Source organism: Tarenaya hassleriana, unplaced genomic scaffold (assembly GCF_000463585.1).
Source record: "Tarenaya hassleriana unplaced genomic scaffold, ASM46358v1 Cleome38, whole genome shotgun sequence".
Classification (NCBI taxonomy): domain Eukaryota; kingdom Viridiplantae; phylum Streptophyta; class Magnoliopsida; order Brassicales; family Cleomaceae; genus Tarenaya; species Tarenaya hassleriana.
In genome coordinates, this window is record NW_010966774.1 from 1120728 (window position 1) to 1142572 (window position 21845).

General features: G+C 38.7%; 1 long non-coding RNA gene across 1 annotated transcript; it reads left to right on the forward strand.

Moving 5' to 3' along the window:
- The first annotated feature begins 19096 nt into the window (after positions 1–19096).
- LOC104822859 lies at positions 19097–21645 on the forward strand. Its single transcript, XR_773269.1, has 2 exons — positions 19097–19332; positions 21252–21645. It is a non-coding gene; the product is annotated as an uncharacterized LOC104822859 (long non-coding RNA).
- Positions 21646–21845: the final 200 nt, after the last annotated feature.

A 21845-nucleotide genomic window follows, 5' to 3' on the forward strand; every position in this document is an offset into this window, starting at 1 on the left:
CATATCACCTTAGATATCTAACCTCACCATTTGATAATTATTAGGAAGAACAACCTGCAGTACATATGATATTAGCAAATAAGCTATTGGGTATTTTCATGACATATACTTTCGAAGGAATAACATTGAATAATATTTGTATATATATTTAACAAATACATTCTTAATTTAGCAAATTATATATATAAGATGGAGAAACCTTAGTCACGCTTGCAACGGGTGATGTAAGAGCAACCCCGTTGATAAGGGCTAGGCGGAGATCGGTCTTGGATGGGGTTGGGTTTAATTAATTTTGAATAATCGATATATTCTTGTTTTAGAAAACGTCTCGAGCCGGCGATAAATATATTGCTCGTCGGCTCGGTCTCGGTCATGGCGCAATTGACCGTTAGAGTTGCGGTCATGATGAGAAAACATATGAGCCAAACCTTCATTGTGACAGACGAACTTTGGATATCTTTGATTAGGCGATGATCCTTTCCTCGGGCCGAATAGTTGTCTTTAGAAATTGAAGTGTGGGAAATGGTTACCAATTAGCATTCTATTTGAAGAGGTAACCTAATTTTGGACATTTCGTTCACTTATAACTAATTCTTACTACAAAATTAGATGTCTTTTAGTTTTCTTTGTTACTCTTTTTAAGGTAATACCAATTTTTTTTTAATAACAAACATGTATATTTCGAAATTAGAGTTTTTATTAAACCGTTTTTATGGTTAGACCAACGCAAACTAGTGTGTTTTTTTTTACTAAATCCGAACATAAATCTGACCAGATAAGTAAATCCGATTGTGTCTTTTCTGTTTCAATTTAAAAAGCTATATTAGGTTTTGCTTATACAAAAAATTTTATACTGAAACTGAAAATAAATATACGATTTTAAAAAATAAATTAAATACGAATCCTCTTTTTCTATTTCAATTTGACAAAATAAATTAGGTTTTTTCTTATCCAAAAATTTCTACACTGGTCATCTCCGACTACAAGACTTACGTAAGCCTATATATAAAGTTGTCTGATTTATGGGTATACACTAGTGCGTATATTTATATATATGTATTTGTAGGGGTGTCAATAAAGCACGAAACCCGAAATATGACCCGAACCCGCAAGAAAATTTTAAAGGCTTGGACCTAATAATATAGGCTTGATAAATAAATGGACGAACCAGTTCGACCTGAAAAAACATAACGACCCGAGACCACTCCAAAATATTGAAATTGTCCTCACATAGAAACACAAGATCTTTTAGTGTATTTTGTCTTCACTCACACATCCCAAAAATTACTTAACAAGAGGTCACCCATACTAAGATTACTTCACATCAAACAAACTTAGCTTTAGAGTTCTCTCGAATTAGTCAACCGAAAAAGTAGATGCATATTGTTGGTATGAGTAGTTCAATCAATTCTTTTAAGATTATCATTGACTATGTAGTCTCATACCTACACAGCCCTCGTATCCCTCTCATTCCGATACATTCGATTCATTTCTATATCTCTCTAGACTAATGGTACTCGGAGAGCCGCTCTTTGTCTATGCCACATGTAACGACGATCACTCCCCCCCTCAGCCTAGCTCCGGATGTCACAGATCCACCAACTTCCGTCTGGTTCATCCTCGAACCACACTGTTTTGGGAGAGCATCAACTCTGATACTATTTATAATGATCCGAGACCGCTACGTAATGTTGAAACTTCCCTAACATACTAACACGAGACTTTTTAGCGTGTTTTGTCTTCACTCGCACACATCCCAAAAAGTATTTCCCATGAGATCACCCCCATTCTAAGATTACTCCAAAGTAAGTACAATTAACTTTGGAGTCCTTTCGTGATAGACAATCAAAAAGGTAGATTCATCTTATTGGTATGAGTAGTTCAATCAATTTCTTTAAGTTATTATTGACTGTGTAGTCCCATAACTACACAAGTCCCATACCTACACAACCCTCGGATCCCATTCATTCCACTGCGTTTGATTCATTCCTTTACCCCTATCTGACCTACTGGTACTCTGAGAGTCACTCTTTGTCCGTGTCATCTGCACCGACGATCACTCTTGTGACGTCCATAACCCGTGTCTCGCCTACGAGTTGTATCACATTGACGATTGGAACCACGTACCAAAAATAGCGGTAATTTTAAAACATTTTTATATTAAACATACGCAACGGAAAATATGTACATATATAGCATACCCAAATTATAGTAGACATATACCGGCCACAATCTAACTCTGGGGGACTCGTTGCTCAGTAACTCTTTTTATGGAAGGCTTTTTTTTGGAATATCCGAGGTCTAAATGACCTAAGGAAACATGGAGCGGTTCGGGATTTTTTGGCTAACCTGCCGATATTTTTTGGAGCCCTTCTGGAGACACATGTGAAGCAAAGCAAGGCAGACCCTATCATGAAACAACTAGGCACTACTTGGTCTAGATTGGACAACTACGCTCAAGATGAAAAAGAACGTATATGGATTCTTTTTAAAGGCCCGACGAAAGTCACTCCCATATCTATCACATCCAATGCGATTTCGGTGATGATTGACTGCCTGGGGACCCCCGAGTTTACTTTTACGGAGGGGTGTGCTCCAAACAACCCAACTGAGAGGGAACACCTGTGGGAGCACTTACGGCAATTCCACACAGCTTTTGTCACCCTCACTTTACCATGGATTCTAGGGGGGACTTCAATGAGATTCTATCCCCATCGGAGCATTCATCAGCCACTTTTACTCATTATATCCAGGCATGCTATCCTTTGGGAGATGTGTAAACCATCTTGAACTCTCAGATCTCCCCTTCCAGGGGCCACGATTTACATGGACAAATAAGCAAGATTCCAATCCCATAGCAAAGAAGCTTGACCGGTCCATGGTGACTGAAGCTTGGCTTCTGCAATTTCAAGATAGCCAAGATTTTTTTCAGAGGTCCGCATCCATCGGACCACTGTCCTGCCATCATCCACCTAACCCGAGACCACCACTCAAAGCCCAAACCGTTCAAATTGTTCAACTTTGTTATAAACCACCCACTCTTCCTCCAAACCGTCCGGTCTTCATGGCATATGGCGGGGGAAAAGCAACTACGCTCGAGGATTTTATGCGAAAACAGAGGCTACAAAAGATCCCCATTAAAACTTTGTGTAAACAAAGCTTCAATGGTATCTCTAAGCGAGTTATAGAAGCTCACCAAACTCTTCTTTCTGTGTAGGAATTTGCTCTTAGAAATCCCTCGCAATCAACTTTCGAGGAAGAAGCAAAGTGGTCAGAGAGATGGCAATATTGATCAAGAATAGAGGAGGAATTTCTACGCCAAAAATCACGGGTGCATTGGTTGCGAGTTAGGGATAATAACAATGGTTTCTTCTTTCGGAGTGTGCTTGCTCACCGGTCACGTAACTTTATCAGTCATGTAGTGGGCGACTTGGATAATCGTGTTGACAAAATGGACGACATAGGCGCTTTGGCAGTCTTTTTTTTTCCAGAAAGGGATTGGCTCCCAGGCATTTTGTCCTGCCGTGGTCTCTCTTCAGGAACTCTGCCAACTCATGTCTTCTTCTGCATTGACAACTACACCTGATCTGAGTTTCTTGGGAATCACTGATGAGGAGATTAAGAAGATGATTGCCAAGATGGCGGCTAACAAAACGCCTGGCCCCGATGGCTTTACCATCGAATTTTACCGAGCTACGTGGGAGATAGTTGGGGAAGAATTATTGGATGGTATCAAACATTTTTTCAAGACAGGATGGCTGCCCAAATCAGTCAACGCGACCTCCATTGTGCTGATCCCAAAGTCTGCAGGGGCTGAAAGATTCTCTGAGTTCCGACTCATCTCTTGTTGTAACTCAGTCTACAAAATCATTGCCAAGATGCTGGGTGACAGAATTAAGCCTCTCTTGTCGGGTTTCATCCAGCCAAACGAATCCGCGTTCATCAAAGGGAGATTCATTGCTGAAAACTGCTTACATGCAAATGAGATTGTCAGGGGCTACCATCGAAAATCGATCGCTCCTATACGATTAGATGGGACTTCGTTCTGACCACACTCCAGGCCTCAGGTTTGCCGCCTACTTTGGTATCTCTCATCAGACAATGCATCACCACGCCTTCGTACTCAGTTTGTATCAATGAAGATCAATACAGATATTTTGAAGGCAAACGGGGTTTAAGACAGGGATGTCCTCTATCTCCCTACTTGTTTGTCTTATGTATGAATGTCCTCTCCATCATGCTCAACAACGCAGCGAAACAAGGAGAGTTTGGCTATCACCCAGGATGCAAACACAATAAGATAACTCATCTAAGCTTCGCGGACGACCTGCTTATTTTTTCAGACAGAAGCATGAGCTCAATCCAAGGGATTATGGCTACTCTGCATCAGTTCTCGACCATTTCAGGTTTGTCCATCAACACCAGCAAATGCAGCTTTATTTAGGGGGCTTGTCAACACAACAATGCGACACTATCCAAGCCTCTACAGGGATACAGTCGGTTGTCCTTCCTCTGAGATATCTGGGGGTTCCTTTGATCTCCAGAAAATTGAGTGTGGCTGATTGTTCGCCTTTATTAGATCGGCTACGTGTCAGATTTAGTTCCTGGACTATGAGAACACTCTCTTTTGCTAGACGATTAAGATTACTACACTCTGTCGTTTCGGGTATTATTGGATATTGGCTGCAGGTCTTTGTTCTTCCCAAGAAATGCATCGCGCAGATCAATTCAATGTGTTAACCTTTCCTTTGGAAAGATTCTGTTGATGTTCACAGGGGAGCTAAATTATCTTGGTCGAGGGTAACCACAACAAAAGAGGAAGGAGGGTTGGGTTTAAAAGATCTCAAAATTTGGAATGAAGTTACGGTCCTGAGGCTCATCTGGTCACTATTTTTCAGGAGCAGTTCTTTATGGGTGGCATGGATCCATAAAAACTATCTATATAGATGTTGTTTTTGGAGCACTAGGCCCAACGCTAGTCACTCATGGTGTTTCCGCAGGATGTTGAAAACACGCTTGACGGCAAGGGCTTTCATCCGAATTAACCTAGAAAATGGGGAACTTACATCTTTTTGGCACGACGAGTGGAGCCCGCTTGGTTTATTGTTGGACTCATTTGGCCCCTTGGGACCCCAAAGACTTGGTATCCCCCTCCAAGCGAAAGTGGTTGATCTTTATCGCGATGGAGCATGGAGATTACCATCAGTGCATTCGGCTGAGGCTCTCTACACTAGCTGTTTATTTGACTGGGAAAACACTATCCAACTGCGAGGATACATGTGACTGGACAGTCGGGGATAAAATAGCATATTGTTTTTCGACCAAGGAGGTATATAAAGCTATATTCTCTCTAGCTCGGTTACTTATCCTTGGCACAGATTGGTTTGGTGTAAGTTTTAACACCTAAATTCTCATTTATAGCATGGTTATTTGCCCATGATCGTTGTCCAACTAAGGAAAGTTCGGCTTCATGGGGGCTACCAGTGGACTTGAAATGTCTGTTCTGTGGTAGTATTACGGAAAACAGAAGTGACCTCTTCTTTGAGTGTCATGCTACTCAAGAATTGTTCACATGGGCTATGACGAAATGGGGTAATCCACCTACGCTCACCACTTGGACCAATATTTTGGACTGGCTGCTAGGGTGATGGGGCTGCAAAATCAGACTATTGGGAGCGCAACTAACTTGGCAAACGATTGTTTATACAATATGGATGGAGCGGATTTCACGATTGCATTCAGGGTATCACAAGGACATCTCAATCATCTGTCGAGATATTGATCGGTGTTTCCGAAAAAAGATGGCGGCTATTAGACTATCAAACAATCTAATGGCAAGCTTTTTTATTATAATTTTGGTTCTCCATCCCCTGATAAACGTCCTTTCCAGAGGGATTGAGGTTTCTATAGGTCTATTGCTTTGCTAAACATGTTTCTCCTTAGGACAGCTTTTGTAAGCCTTCCTGGAAACTGACTAACTGACTACTCCTTTTGTAAAGTGACTCAGCTCTTGTAGCTCGCTGATATATATAATTATATACACCTTTTAACAAAAAAAAAAAGAGTTGTATATACCATATTTGAATCATTAAGAGGAAACTGAGTTGGTTATCCAAATACCAACTAACTCATTATAGCGTAACCAAACATTATAATCTAGATGATCAGTTTCAGGTTTAGAGATAGTATCGTAAATGAAACCAAGTTTATTTTTTGCGATGAGAACCATGATTATTGACCGAGACCAAAGATTAGCGTTGAGCTCGCCAAGCAACTTTTCAGAGACAAGAGATAAGTTTGAAGAATCTGCGACATGCATGTAGAGGGGATTAGAGTAAGGGTCTATGGTGGAGGAAAGGGGAGAAACAACTCTAGAAGAAGAAGAAGGTCCGGTAGCCATGTTAGGTGAAGAAGAAGAAGAAGAATATCAACAGAGAATAGGTGAGGCTGAGTAGAGAAGCTCTTATACCATAACGAGGTTGAGCAAAGGATTTTCCAAATTTGCTGAATAATTCTATGTATTCAAAATGCTTATTGTACACCCTTTTTATAAAAGTATTGACATTTGAATATATAACCCGAAAAGAGGGGTTGACAAAACTTCTTTATGCAGTCTCGAAATACCATCACCACTTGAGCCAATATGTTTGATAATCTAATAAATTAATTAATGAAAAATAAATTCAATATTTTCTGATTATTTTAATAAAAATATATCATCCCAGATATCTAACCTCACATATTAGGCCACGTGACGTATCTGACCTAACATTGTGAAAGAGAAAAAAAAAGATATCACCTTAGATATCTAACCTCACAAGTTGAACGTAAAATTGATAATGGCATCGATTTCACCGAGAGGAAAAGAAAACATTCTAGAATTATGAATTAATTCTATCATGTTACTGTAGCAGACCGAAATTCCAAGCAACCGAGCTTCCAGCTCTCAACACCTGATGAACGCTATCGCACCTGCAAAACAAGATCAAGCACCAACAACGACAAAGCAACAACAGATCAAGTAGAACAAGACACAGAGTTACGAGTTCAGATCCAAGCAGTGTGCTTGGTCCTACGTCTCGGGAAAGGCCTGGGTCGTTTATTGCTTTTAGGGTTTGCGGGATTCAGGGAGCTTTTACAATCGTCAAGAACTCTCTCTTCTCTAAGATCAAGAGAACGGAAAAATAAAACTGCACTCTGCTTTTTCACACAATTCCCCTGAACATATACACTTAACACTCTTGCACTCCATTTACCAGATTGCCCCGGAGTTGTTAAATCAGTAGAGCTCCAAAATGCGACGTCGTCTTCAGATCTTTCAGAAACCTCTGCTCGAGTCCAAGGCTTCTATTCTCAGCTCTCTACTAAGGTGAACTTACAGTGTAAATTGCAGATAACTTCTTCAAACCTCCACCTTCTCTGCAATTCCTTTTAGCCCTTCATTTCCCAGACCTTTCTTCATGACCCTTCAATCACCCGGTCAATCGTAGCAGACTCAACAGTTTGTTGAGCTTGCTAACAGGAATCGTTTTTGTTAACGCATCTGCTGGATTATCATCTGTATGAATTTTCTGTACATCAATCAGACCTTGCGCAATAACATCTCTGATGAAATGTAGTCTCACATCGATATGTTTAGTTCTCTCGTGATGAACGCTGTTCTTGGACAGACTGATCGCGCTTTGAGAATCGCAGAATACTTTCACTGAACTCTGCTCATATCCGAGTTCCTTAAGCAAACCTCCTAACCAGATTCCTTCTTTTATGGCTTCTGTTAGTGCCATGTATTCAGCTTCCGTAGTTGAGAGGGCAACAACATGTTGCAGGCTTGATTTCCAACTGACAACGTTCCCACCAACTTGAAATACGTAACCAGAAACAGAACGTCTCTTGTCGATATCTGCAGCATAGTCGGAGTCACAGAATCCGCGAACTTCCATATCTGAACCCTTTCTGTAGCATAGACTCTTCTTCTGTGTACCTTTTATGTACCTGAGAACCCATTTGACAGCCTCCCAATGATCTTTATTTGGATTACTCATGAACCTACTAATGACTCCAACAGGGTATGCTAGGTCCGGTCTTGTCCCAATCATAGCGTACATCACACTCCCGACAGCATTTGAGTATGGTACTGTTTCTTTGAATTCTGAGTTGTTCCCGTCATCAACCTTGTTTGCAGTTAATCTGAAATGAGCTCCGAGAGGTGTCTGAACCGATTTTGCCTCAGTCATAGAGAAGTTTATCAGTACCTTAGCTAGGTACTCTTGCTGTGACAGAAGCAGCTTGCCCTCTGATCTGTCTCTGAAGATATCCATGCCTAGAATACGTTTTGCAGCTCCCAAATCTTTCATTTCAAACTCGGAGCTCAGAAGTTTCTTCAGTTTCTGGATCTCTGCCAATTCCTTTGCCGCTATTAGCATATCATCAACATATATCAAGAGATATATGTAAGTTTGATCTGCTAGTCTTTTGAAGTACACACAAGGGTCGAATCTACTTCTTATGTAGCCAATTTTCTGCATGAAGGCATCGAACCTTTGATTCCATTGTCGCGGTGATTGTTTCAGACCGTATAGCGATCTCTGAAGCAAACATACCATGTGTTCTTTTCCTGGTTCCTCGAAGCCCTCTGGTTGATACATGTAGATTTGCTCATCCAGTGTTCCATGCAAGAAAGCGGTCTTCACATCCATCTGCTCCAGTTCCATGTTTGAATACACCACAAGTGATAGTAGAATCCGTATTGAAACATGTTTTACTACAGGCGAGAATATCTCGGTATAGTCCACTCCCTCCACTTGCGAGAAGCCCTTAGCTACCAATCTGGCTTTATACCTTGGCTCTTCAACACCTGGAATCCCGGGTTTCTTTTTAAGTACCCACTTGCAACCTATTATCCTTTTCTTTTCGGGTTTCTGAACCAACTTCCAAGTACTGTTCTGATGAAGAGATTTCATTTCATCCAGCATAGCCTGTTCCCACTTCATCCAGTCTCTTCGTTTCTTTGCTTCTTGATAGGTTTTAGGTTCTTCAAGCTCCATTTCATCTGCTGTCATTAGTGCAAAAGCAACTGTTTCTGCTTCCTCAAATCTGCTTGGTACCTTTATGTCCCTTCTTTTTCTATCTCTGGCCAACATATACTCAGTCAAGTCTTCATCTTTTCTGATTTCTGGACTTTCTGGTTCAGCCTCAGATTCTGACATTTCTCTGTTCAGTTCATTCTTCCTGAGTTCTATTCTTCTGTTATGAATGTTGGTCTTCTCATTAGCTCCACCTGGCTCTTGACTCTCCTGGAAATCCAGTATAGGAATGCTTGCCATTTTTGGACTCAACTCATCTTTAGAGTTTGTCTTCGAGTTTTCAGAATCCTGCTGCAGATCTTTGTATACTTGTAGCTCGTTGAATCTCACATCTCGGCTAATCACACATCTTTCCTCATCTAGGAGCCAGATCCGATACCCTTTAACCCCTTCAGGGTATCCCAGAAAAATTCCCTTCTTTGCTCTTGGCATGGTCTTGCCTTGATCAGCATGTACATATGCTATGCTCCCAAATCTTCTCAAATGGATATATATTGGGGATTTTCCTGACCATCTCTCTTCTGGTACTTCAAAATTAAGTGCACTAGAAGGAGATCGATTTATGATGTAGACACAAGTGGCTGCAGTTTCAGCCCAGAACGTTTGTGGTAGTCCTGTCTCTGCTAGCCAGCTTCGGACCTTCTCCATAATGGTCCTGTTCATTCTTTCCGCAACACCGTTCTGTTGAGGAGTGTAGGTACATGTCTTGTGTCTCTGAATGCCATGTTCTTTGCAAAAGTTATCAAAATTCTGATTGCAGAACTCTAATCCATTGTCTGTTCTGAGTGTTCTAACTCTTTTCCCTGTTTGTTTTTCGACCAAAGATTTCCAAGTGCAGAACTTTCCGAAAGCTTCTGACTTGTTTTTCAGAAAATAAATCCAAACCTTCCTCGAAAAATCATCTATGAATGTTATGAAATATTGGCATGAAGACAGTGAACCTGGCACGGTTGGAGATCCCCACAAGTCTGAGTGGATGTACTCAAGTATTCCTTTGGATGTGTGTTTCCCTGTTCCGAAAACCAACCTGTGTGATTTCCCAAAAATACAATTCTCACAGAAGTCTAATGCTGAAATCTCATTCTGAGGAATGTAACCTTTCCTTGCTAATAGGTCAATACCCTTTTGGCTCATGTGAGCCAATCTACTATGCCATAGTGAGGTCTTGTCTTTTAGTTCATTTGACACATGAGTCTCTTCTGTTATTGTCTTGCCTTCCATGACATACAGACCTTGATGAAGTTTTGCTTTCATCACAACTCGGCAGCCCCTCATCACCTTAAGTGATCCGTTCTGTGACTTGTACCAGCACCCTTGATTTTCAAGAGTTCCCATGGAGATCAGATTTCTCCTGAGTTCAGGTATGTATCTTACTTCTGTCAGCAGTATAGTCGATCCATCGTGGGCTTGTAGCTTCACTGTTCCAACTCCTTTTATGCAGCATGTGGCATTGTTTCCCATCATCACTAATCCAAAACCCTTTGGTTCGAATGAGGTGAACCAGTCTATTCGGGGTGTCATATGGTATGTACATCCTGAATCGAGTATCCATTCTTCCCTCACATCTCTCTGACTGATGGACAATACTTCTGTGTAATCTGTGAGCTTGCTATCTGATAGTTGTGGTTCTGGTCAATGAGCTCCGAGAGGTGTCTGAACCGATTTTGCCTCAGTCATAGAGAAGTTTATCAGTACCTTAGCTAGGTACTCTTGCTGTGACAGAAGCAGCTTGCCCTCTGATCTGTCTCTGAAGATATCCATGCCTAGAATACGTTTTGCAGCTCCCAAATCTTTCATTTCAAACTCGGAGCTCAGAAGTTTCTTCAGTTTCTGGATCTCTGCCAATTCCTTTGCCGCTATTAGCATATCATCAACATATATCAAGAGATATATGTAAGTTTGATCTGCTAGTCTTTTGAAGTACACACAAGGGTCGAATCTACTTCTTATGTAGCCAATTTTCTGCATGAAGGCATCGAACCTTTGATTCCATTGTCGCGGTGATTGTTTCAGACCGTATAGCGATCTCTGAAGCAAACATACCATGTGTTCTTTTCCTGGTTCCTCGAAGCCCTCTGGTTGATACATGTAGATTTGCTCATCCAGTGTTCCATGCAAGAAAGCGGTCTTCACATCCATCTGCTCCAGTTCCATGTTTGAATACACCACAAGTGATAGTAGAATCCGTATTGAAACATGTTTTACTACAGGCGAGAATATCTCGGTATAGTCCACTCCCTCCACTTGCGAGAAGCCCTTAGCTACCAATCTGGCTTTATACCTTGGCTCTTCAACACCTGGAATCCCGGGTTTCTTTTTAAGTACCCACTTGCAACCTATTATCCTTTTCTTTTCGGGTTTCTGAACCAACTTCCAAGTACTGTTCTGATGAAGAGATTTCATTTCATCCAGCATAGCCTGTTCCCACTTCATCCAGTCTCTTCGTTTCTTTGCTTCTTGATAGGTTTTAGGTTCTTCAAGCTCCATTTCATCTGCTGTCATTAGTGCAAAAGCAACTGTTTCTGCTTCCTCAAATCTGCTTGGTACCTTTATGTCCCTTCTTTTTCTATCTCTGGCCAACATATACTCAGTCAAGTCTTCATCTTTTCTGATTTCTGGACTTTCTGTTTCAGCCTCAGATTCTGACATTTCTCTGTTCAGTTCATTCTTCCTGGGTTCTATTCTTCTGTTATGAATGTTGGTCTTCTCATTAGCTCCACCTGGCTCTTGACTCTCCTGGAAATCCAGTATAGGAATGCTTGCCATTTTTGGACTCAACTCATCTTTAGAGTTTGTCTTCGAGTTTTCAGAATCCTGCTGCAGATCTTTGTATACTTGTAGCTCGTTGAATCTCACATCTCGGCTAATCACACATCTTTCCTCATCTAGGAGCCAGATCCGATACCCTTTAACCCCTTCAGGGTATCCCAGAAAAATTCCCTTCTTTGCTCTTGGCATGGTCTTGCCTTGATCAGCATGTACATATGCTATGCTCCCAAATCTTCTCAAATGGATATATATTGGGGATTTTCCTGACCATCTCTCTTCTGGTACTTCAAAATTAAGTGCACTAGAAGGAGATCGATTTATGATGTAGACACAAGTGGCTGCAGTTTCAGCCCAGAACGTTTGTGGTAGTCCTGTCTCTGCTAGCCAGCTTCGGACCTTCTCCATAATGGTCCTGTTCATTCTTTCCGCAACACCGTTCTGTTGAGGAGTGTAGGTACATGTCTTGTGTCTCTGAATGCCATGTTCTTTGCAAAAGTTATCAAAATTCTGATTGCAGAACTCTAATCCATTGTCTGTTCTGAGTGTTCTAACTCTTTTCCCTGTTTGTTTTTCGACCAAAGATGAAAAATAAAACTGCACTCTGCTTTTTCACACAATTCCCCTGAACATATACACTTAACACTCTTGCACTCCATTTACCAGATTGCCCCGGAGTTGTTAAATCAGTAGAGCTCCAAAATGCGACGTCGTCTTCAGATCTTTCAGAAACCTCTGCTCGAGTCCAAGGCTTCTATTCTCAGCTCTCTACTAAGGTGAACTTACAGTGTAAATTGCAGATAACTTCTTCATATCATTTTTTTTAATTGATCACGAGGTGTTGTTATAAACTGTGTTCTTCAGTCTAACCCGCATTCGTCTCTGGGTCAGCACATAAAGCGATAAAAGGATTGGAATAAAATATTATTACATTTCTAGTGTAGATTTCGAACCCTAACCTTTGATTAAAGGATGAAGATAAATGAACAGATTATTTGTATGTACATCATGTAATACTTGGATGGAAAATCAAAATACAGATAATTCTTTGCATTCTCCTTCTCTGGTCAAAACAATTCATTACATATGATATTAGCAAATAAGCTATTTTACATTTTCATGTCATATTTTTCTAAAGAATAACATTGAACAATATCTGTACATATATATTTAACAAATACATTCTTCATTTCGCAAATTATATATGAGATGGTGAAACCTTAGTAATGCTTGCAACCGGTGAAGTAAGAGCAACCCCGATCGATCCTGGATGGGATTTGGTTTAATTGTTGAATAATCGATATGTTCTTATTTTAGGAAACGTCTGGAACCGCCGACAAAGATATTGCTCGCCGGTTCGGTCTCGGCCATGGCGCAATCGACCGTTAGGGCTGCGGTCATGACGAGAAAACATATGAGCCAAACCTTCATTGTGACAAATGAACTTTGAATATCTTTGGTTAAGTGATGATGCTTTCCTCAACCTAAATATTTGTCTTTAGAAAATGAAGTGTGGGAAATGGGTACCAATTAACATTCTATTTAAAGATTGAAAAGATAACCTAATTTTGGACATTCCTTGAATTATAACTAATTCTTACAACAAAATTAGATGTCTTTTAGTTTACTTTGTTACTGTACCGATATTTATATTTCGAAATTAGAGTTCTTATTAAACAGTTTTTATGGTTAGACCAATGCAAACTAATGTCTTTTTACTAAATCTGAATATAAATCTGACCAGATAATTATCAATTATCGAGAGAAAGTACTGGCATTGTGCAAGTGAAGGTGTCACATTTGGTGACCCCCATAGATCTGCATGCATGTAGTCTAGTATAGCCTTGGTTGAGTGCTTCTCTGTGTCGAACTTCAGTCTATGTGTTTTCCCCAAAATACAGTTTTCGCAAAAATTAATTTCCTTGATCTTTGCTCCCTGCAGCAGTCCTCTTTTGGCCAGGATTTCCAATCCTTTGCTGCTCATGTGTCCAAGTCGATCATGCCATAGCTTTATTTGTTTGTCTTCAGAGGTTAAGTTTTGAACCTCTCCGGTTACTGTCTCGCCTTGTAGAACATATAGGCCCTTTTCCAATTTGCCTGTCATGATCACAAGAGAACCCCTTGAGATTCGGAGCTTTCCTTCATATGATCTGTAACTGAGGCCCTGCTTGTCGAGTGAACCTAGTGAGATCAAGTTCCTTTTTAGTTCTGGGATGAATTTGACCTGCTTTAGTGTCTTGACCTGATTCCTGGCCTTATGAGTCTTTATCTTAACTGACCTGATTCCTTTCACGTCACATGTCACATTATTCCCCATCAGTACCCTTCCACCTTCTAACTCCTGAAAGTCCTCAAGCCATTCCCTTCGAGGTGTCATGTGGAATGTACACCCCGAATCCAGTATCCATTGTTCCTTTGGATCTTGATCCGAAATGCTCAGTACTTCAGTTTCGAGGTATGAGTCTGATACTGCTGCTGCTTCACCTAAACCTTTTCCCTGATCTTCCAGTTGTTTCTTTCTCGATCTGCAATCTCGCTTAAAGTGTCCTGTTTTACCACAAAACCAGCATCCCGACCCTGACTTCCCTTTTGATTTTGATCTGGACTTTCTCTTGCCTTGCTCACTCGGAGATCCTCTTTTTTCTGGTCTCCCTCGGATCAACAATCCTTCAGCACTTGGCTTCTGTCCTTTCTCTGCAAACTCAAGTTCCTTTGAGTAAGCAACACTTGTCACTTCTTCGAACGTTATTGACTCTCTCCTACTATATTTCATCGTTTCCTTGAGTTGGTCATACTGATCAGGTAGGGAATTTAGCAAGATAAGAACCCGATCCTCCTCTGCAACCTTTATCTTGAGATTTTCCAGATCATTTACCAGCTTCTTGAAGCAATCTACGTTATCCTCAATAGATTTTGAAGAGTCCATCTTAAATCCTATCAATCTTTGTTTCAAGTACATTTTGTTTGGCAGAGATTTGTGAAGAAACTCATCTTCTAGTGCTTTCCAGATCCCAACAGTCGTTTGTTCACTTCGAACATTTCTCATAATCTGATCTGATAAGCACAAAAGAATTAGGTTCCTCACCCGTCGGCTTCGTTCATACCTTGTTTCAGGTATCCTCCCAGGTTCAGATTTTGATGCTGCCATTTGTTTCTCGCCTTTAGATTTTGCTACTTTTAACTCCATTGTCGTATCCGCTTCTTTTTCCTCCTCAGTAGGTTCTTTTATATCATAATTCGGATCAAGTACATCGTGTAGGCGTGAAATCTCCAAACTCGCAATGATCTTATCTTTCCATAGTGAGAAATCTCCCTTTCCAGCGTATTTTTCGACTTCCAATTTGCAGGTCATCATCCTTAGTTCATCTGTCTCCAGATCCGGTTTCGCAGCTTCTGTAAACTTACAGATTTCCGCCTTGATTCCAAGATTCCCTGATTCCAGAATTCTCCCCATCTTCAACGGGCTCTGATACCACTTGTACTACCTGTGAACCTCGATCTCGATTGATCTCCGCACTCAATCTCACCTCTCTCTCCCCGATTTCGATTGAGCGCAAAACCTAGAAAGAATCAACCCAAGAAAATCACACAAGCGAACACAAGAATTACGAGTTCATTGATCCAGTGTAGATCAAGTACATCTCGGCGGTTCAAATCGAACCAGCAGGAATCACTATCAAGATCAGAATGTTTACAAGAATGATTCTCTCGGTGAATTTCTCCCTTTACCCAGAAGAGAATCCCTCTAATCAGAAAATGAAAAGTTCGTCTTACTTTTCCCAGGTTTTTTTCAGCTCTTATACTTCGAGCATGTATACAGGGTTACGAGATTGCCCCTTCTCACAACTGATTTAACAAACTCGGTAATATCCAAGTTACCCTTCAGCCCTTCAAACCTTCTGATTATTTCCGAGGCTTCTCTCTGCCAAGCTTTGTTTCAAGCTTCATTCTGGTCTTCACAACTATGAGCCACATTGCTTCACAGATTTCATTCAACTTCACGAGTAACTTAACAACATTCTTTTTCTTGTACAATTCATTGAGGCGTGCATTTGCGTGACATGTACATCCTCCACAGGAGCATTTTGGATAAGGCTCATATATTTTAAGTTCCTCCTATAGAGCATTGAGCTTCGTAAAGAACGTGTTTAAGTTAAGAAAACCTTGCTACACGTTTTCTATTTATTGCTCAATATGAAAAAAATTTGAAGCATTCTTGTGTTTAAGCCTTGTCTCAAGAGTTGTACATATCAGATTTGCGTCATTAAGTTACATGATAAGGCTTGCAATTTCAGAGGAGACTAAGTTGGTTGTCCAAATACCAACTAACTCAATATAGCACAACCAAGCACGATAATCTGGATGATCAATTTCGGGTTCAGAGATAGTGTCGTAAATGAAGCCAAATTTATTTTTTGCGGCGAGAGCCTTGATTATTGATCGAGACTAAAGACTGTTATTTGAGCTTGCCAAACAATTTTTCAGATAAGTTTGAAGAATCTGTGGCATGCATGTACAGGGGATTAGACTAAGGATCTACAGTGGAAGAAAGGGGAGAAACAACTCTAGAAGAAGAAGAAGGTCCGATAGCCATGTTAGGTGAAGAAGAAGAAGATTTTCAACAGAGAATAGGTGATGCGGAGTAGAGATCGCTCTGATACCATAACGAGATTGAGCAAAGGATCTTCTAAATTTGTTGAATAATTCTATGTATTCAAAATGCTTATTGTACACCCTTTTTATTCAAGTGTTCACATAAAAAATGACATGATAATCGGACCCTACCAACCTAAGGAATATGCTAACAAATTCGGTTTTTACAAACCAAGATACAAGAATAATAAAACTAGGCTAACCAAGCAAAAATTATTGAATCAGACATTTGAATACATAACTAGGATATGCAATATGTTTGATAGTATAATCTAATAAATTAATTAATAAAAAATGAATTCAATATTTTTGTGATTTGTTTTAATAAAAACATATCATATCATATATCGAACCTCACATATTAGGTAGGGGTGGACACGGATCGGATATTCGGAAAAATCTAGAGATTTGGATTTGGATTTGGATTCGGGAGGCTCGGGTATTCAACTATAAGATTTGTATTCAAAATTTGGTATTTACGAGTATCCGGGGTACGGGTATCCGGAATAATGATCGAGTATTCGCGGGTATCCGGATCCGGATTTATTTAAGAAAAACAACAATATTTATATATATTAATTTTTAAAAAATAAAGATATATTTATAAAAATTGATGAATTATGAGAAAATATATGAGATAATAAGAGATAAATAATAATAAATTTAATTTTTTGAATTAATATTAACAAATATAAAATTATTTAATCTAAAATGATTATATTTTATAAAAATATTATATAAATATAAGATATAATTATTTACAATCATAAAAGTCGGGTATCCGCGGATATCCGGTTTTAAAAATTCTATTATCCGGATTTGGTTTCGGATTCACGGATATTGAAAAATCAGGATTTTAATTCGGATTTGAAAATTATGAGTACCCTAAAATCGGGCATCCGTGAGACGAGTATCCGACGGATACCCGATTTTCGGGTATTTGTGCCCAACTCTAAGATTATTAGGTCAGTGACGTACGACCTAACATTGTGAAAGAGAGAAAAAAGAAAGTGATCAACTTAGATATCTAACCTCACAATTTAAATGTAAAATTGATAATGACATTGATTTCTCCTTGAGGAAAAGAAAACATTCATGAATTAATTCTATCAATTTTTTATTGACCACGAGTTGTCTTAAACGACGATTTAATTATGAATCGATATTTTTAAGCCGTACACATAATTCAGAATAACCCCATATGCCCCTAGGTGGTCGCATAAAGCGATAAAGAACAGTTACTCAATTTTTAATGTAGAGTTCGAACCCCTCACCTTTGATTAAGGGGTGAATATGTTGAATTGAGTTTAATTTAATCTATCAACTAAATCTGAATACAAATGGGAAAATAAATGAACAGTTGATCATTATTAGGACCAACTGTTGACGAGCAGACATTGGCGACAAACACATATAAGGACAGATGATGTAATGGCAGCCATGTGGTAACTATAGGTAATTGAGAGGATCTGCAGATATTTTTTATTTCATTCCTTTTATGTATTATAACTGTTAGTGACTTCCTAATTGTGTAGATTTAACTTCCATATCTTCTTATACAGATTATTTGTATATACATCATGTAATACTTGGATGGAAAATCAATATACAGAGATTTCTTTGCATTCTCCTTCTCTGGTCAAAACAATTCATTACATATGATATTAGCAAACAAGCTGTCATATTTTTCCAAAAGAATTCATTGAACAATATTTGTATACATATTTAACAAATACATTCTTAATTTCGTAAATTATATGAGATAGTGAAACCTTAGTAATGCTTGCAACCGGTGGAGTAAGAGCAACCCCGATGATAAGGGCTAGGTGGAGATCGGTTCTGGATGGGATTTGGTTTAATTTTTGAATAATCAATATGTTCTTGTTTTAGGAAACGTCTCGAACCACCGACAAAGATATTGTTCTTCGGCTCGGTCTCGGCCATGGCACAATCGACCATTAGGGTTGCTGTCATGACGAGAAAACACATGAGCCAAACCTTCATTGTGACAGACGGACTTTGGATATCTTTGGTTAGGCGATGATTCTTTTCTCGGGCTGAATAGTTGTCTTTAGAATTTGAAGTGTGGGAAATGGTTACCATTTAGCATTCTATTTAAAGATTGAAGAGATAACCTAATTTTGGACATTCCGTTCAATTATAACTAATTCTTACAGCAAAACTAGATGTCTTTAGTTATCATTGTTACTATACCGATTTTTTTTTAATTAGAATTCTTATTAAACTGTTTTTAGGGTTAGACCAACGCAAACTAGTGTTTTTTTAACTAAATCCGAACATAATCTGACTAGATAATTAAATCGGTTTGTGTATTTTCTATTTCAATTTAAAAAGCTATATTAGGTTTTCCTTATACCAAAAGTTTTGTACTGAAACTGAAAATAAAAATGCGATTTGAACAAAGAATTAAATACGAGTCCTCTTTTTCTATTTAAATTTGACAGAAAAAATTTGGTTTTTTCTTATCCAAAAATCTCCACATTGGTCATCTTCGACTACAAGACTTAGGTAAGCCTATATATAAGTTGTCTTATTTATACGTATATACTAGCAAAAATATCTTTACTTTTCTACTTTCACTTCATACGTTACATTTCAAAGCCCTAAAAAAATAAAAGAAGCAAATGCCTTTATTTCTCTACTTTTCTCTCTCTCTCAAGTCTTTTCTCTCTCAACTCTTCTCTCTTTCTCAGCTCTTCTCTCATTTTGCACCATCGAACACATCTTCATCAACGACATCTTCATCGAAGACCTCATCTATTGTTCACGATTCGGTCGAAAACCGAAAAAATAGCAGAAGAAATTGAAGGTAAGTTTGGTATTATATAAGATTTGATTCAATGAATGAAATATATATTATTTATATTTAAGTTTATGATTTTAAAGTTGGTCACACTGGTCATAACGAAAATTTTTAAAATTTCTAGAAAAAATTTAAAATTTTTGTTATGGAGGTAATTTTAAATTTTTTTAAAATATTTTATTTTTTTTGCTTAGAAAATCCAAAACTACTTTTCTCTCTCTTGTCATTAATGTTTTTATCGCTGAACCCCACATCAATAGGTATTATGGGAATAACACATTTATAAGGATATGTTTGAAGTTGTTTTTTTTTTCTCTCTCTTCTCAAGGGTACGCAAAGTACATGTAGCATATTAGGGTTATTTTTTTTAAAAACCCATATACGAGTATGTGTATTTATGGATACAGTAGTACTAGTGCGTATATATATATTTGTAAAGGTGTCAATAAAGCTCGAAACCCAAAATCTACCCCAAATCCGTCCGAAAATATTAAGAGCATGGACCTAATAATATAGGCTCGATAAATAATTGAACGGACCGGCCTGCCCCAAAAAAATATAATAACCCGAGACCACTACGGAATGTTCAAACTGCACTCATACACCAACACTAGATATTTTAGCGTGTCTTGTCTTCACTCACACACATCCCAAAAAATACTTTCCAGGAGGTGAACAATTCTAAAATTACTCGAGAGCAAGCACACTTAATTTTGGAATCCTCTCGGGATAAACAACCAAAAAAACATATGCATCTTGTTGGTATGAGTAGTTCAATTAATTCATTTAAGTTATCATTGAATGTGTAGTCCTATACCTACACAGCCCTCAGGTCCCTATTATTCCGGCGCGTTCAATTCATTTATGTATCCCTTTAGCCTAGCGGTACTTGGAGAGTCGCTCTTTGTTCATGCCACCTGCACCGACGATCATTATCCACCCTCATCCTTCTTACTATCGAGATCTTGGATCACACAGCATAACAAAAAAAAAATCATTTGTATGTGGTTTTTTACTGAAATCATATACTTTTTTTTATAGTCTCGAAATCATATGTACTGAAATCATATGCTTTTTTTTACTGAAATTATATATATATATATGTTTTGTTGAGTGGTTTGACCAAGAGTTAAAATGTGATATCGTCTTACTTCAATCCAGTATGGATACGATATAAGAGAAATGAAATATTGTATAAATTTTTCATTTTTTTAATTAGTTAATTTACTATTATTGATTTGAAGAATATTTTTGTCAAATATATCACAATATTATTGTTACAGTTATTTTACATTAATATTTGTTTTTTATTAAATAGAGAAAAAATTCGAAACCCCACTTGAACCCACCCGAAGTCTTGTAGGGTCGGACTCTGGGGCTAAATTATAATGTTGGTGTTCTTTTTGAAACCAAATTGTATACATTTGTTAAAGAGGAAAGGGGGTCCAATATTAATATTTGTCTTCAGGATGATAGGTTTCATTCAACTTAATGACTAACTTTTTCTTGTACAATTCAATGAGGCATACATTTGCCTGACATGTACATCCTCAACATGAGCATTTTGAGTAAAGCTCATACATTTTAAGTTCCTCCTATACAGCGTTGAGCTTTGTAAAGAATGTGTTTAAGTTCAGGGAACCATGTCGCAGGTTCTCTATTTATTGTTCAAGATGAGAAAATATTGAAGCATTCTTGTGTTTAAACATTGTCTCAAGGGTTGTACATATCAGATTTGCTTCATTAAGATACATGATAAGGCTTGCAATTTCAGAGGAGAACCGAATACCAACTAACTCATTATAGCGTAACCAAGCACTATAATCTAGATGATCAGTTTCGGGTTTAGAGATAGTATCGTAATTGAAGCCAAGTTTTTTTTTGCGGTGTGAACCTTGATTATTGACCGAAACCTAATATTGTAGTTGAGCTCACCGAGCAGCTTTTCAGAGACAAGAGATAAGTTTGAAGAATCTGCAACATGCATGTAGAGGGGATTAGGGTAAATGCCTATGGGGAAGAAAGGAGAGAAACAACTCTACAAGAAGAAGAAGGTTTGGTAGCTATGTTAGGTGAAGAAGAAGAAGATTATACATAGAGAATGGGTGAGGTGGAGTAGAGAAGCTCTGATATCATAACGAGGTGAGGCGGAATAGGTGAGGCGGAGCAAAGGATCGATATGTGGGGTAGGCATAGTTATGTTAATAAATGTATCTTCATATTACTTGGTATGATATCTCGACCAATGGATGATTTCTTTTTGGAAAAATCAGTGGTAGAACTTTTCACTGATATGTATTACAGACTTTCATTACCATCCCTCGCGATTCTCTTAACCTGAAACGTTGCATAACAACGTCCTAAGCTACGTGCTTAGCGAATGATTTGGGTGTAACCCGAATACCTTACTCATTGAAATTGGCCAACCAACTGATCACTTGCGTGACGAGCTTTAAATTTATACCCGACACACAACTAATCCGCAAGTATACGGATGTCGTAGTACCGGGGTCGAACAC